A 1,728-nucleotide genomic window follows, 5' to 3' on the forward strand; every position below is an offset into this window, starting at 1 on the left:
CCCAACATTTCCCAATATTAAGCAACCCTAAAATCAAGTTATGAGTAGCAATTTCACAACAAGCATTAAGAGAAGAAATCAAACACTAACAATCAATGAAAGAGACATCTTTTCATTCAAAACAAAATGATTTACATAAAAGTTCAGTGGCTACAACAATCTCCCAACAACTATGAAACAAGCTCTCCATTGAGCTTACAACAATGGTGGAAATGGAAGAAGAAGAGAACCCAAGGAAGAAGAAGAAGTGTTCCCACAGCTCCAAGTTGCCTCCAAGAGCTCCAAAATGAGAGAAAACAAGTCTGGGTGCAAAAAGATTCAAAGCCCCTCGCGTTTTAGGTCTAAAAAGACCTAACTTTTCCACATCAGCATTGCCACCGCTCAGCTGCACCCCAGCTGCAGCTTTCCAGAGAGCAGGGCGCTCAGCTGCACCCCAGCTGCACCTCAGCGTTAGCATTCCAGAGAGCAGGGCGCTCAGCTGCACCCCAGCTACAACATTCCAGAGGAGAATGGGGCTCAGCTGCACCCCAGCTGCACCCCAGCGGCAGCAACACTCTTTGCTCAATATTTCCTTTTTTACATTCATTCTTGCTTCTGTGGTTCTTCCATTCGTCGGTTTGGCCAACAAGCTTCATGTACATGATCTAACAACCAAAAAGTTGGGATTAGTGAANCAATTTAAATGAATTCAACTAAAGATGTAGCTACTTAGAAACTTAACAAATTGAGGCATAAAGAAGGTATAAAGCTAAGAAAGAGTTGACATTTTCTCTCAATTCACTACTGAAATCATAGCAAAATATGTCATTATCAATAGCATCCCAACACGAGCATATGTCTCCCATACTAGACCCCAATAATCTCTTCAGGTTCCAGTGCGCAGACTCAACCCTGTGACAGAACAAATTAATACTATGACGACAAATATGAAATACATAAGTAAATAAATTAACAATAACAATTACCTGTTTGTTGTAGTGTTGCCTAGATGCATGACTTTGTTCGTCCACGCCTTGACGAAGCATGTCTTATACGACATGATCCAGGTACGGTTGACATAATAAAAAAATAAAGGCCACGCAACAGAGACATACTCAAAACGATAAACATAATCATCAAACTTGGACTGGTCGTCACANTCCATCACATTTTGCCATAATTCCATATACCCATCCCATGCCTCAGCATTATCCACTAACATCTTGCATTTCGCTTTCACATTCTTCATAATGTGGAATGTACATAGCATACGATATGTCTCAGGGAAGACATTGGTAATGGCATTTATCAAAGCAATGTCTCTATCAGTAACAACAACTCGTGGACCGCCCTCTGTTGTCAATAGTAATCGTCTAAACATTTCCAATGCCCAAGTGAAATTATTTTGGCGTTCACTTGAAAGCAATGCAAAGACGGCTGTGAATGTCAAACCAGTGGACGTGACTCCAACGATCTCAAGCAACGGAAGACGATATTTGTTTGTCTTGTACGTCGTATACATTAAGAACACAATATTAAATGAATTGACCAGGTGCGCTGAATCAGAATGTGTCCAAAATAGGTCACTTACTACGTCAGAATCTTCCAAACATCTACTATGTTGGATGTATTTGTCTCTATCTAACAACATCATCAACTGTTGCATTTCAGTTCTCGACCCTCTCAAAGATCGTTTGTAAGTGTATCTCGCGTTATATATTTGTTTTATAGTTGTCACGTTATCTTCAT

Source organism: Vigna radiata, unplaced genomic scaffold, assembly GCF_000741045.1.
Source record: "Vigna radiata var. radiata cultivar VC1973A unplaced genomic scaffold, Vradiata_ver6 scaffold_134, whole genome shotgun sequence".
Classification (NCBI taxonomy): Eukaryota; Viridiplantae; Streptophyta; class Magnoliopsida; order Fabales; family Fabaceae; genus Vigna; species Vigna radiata.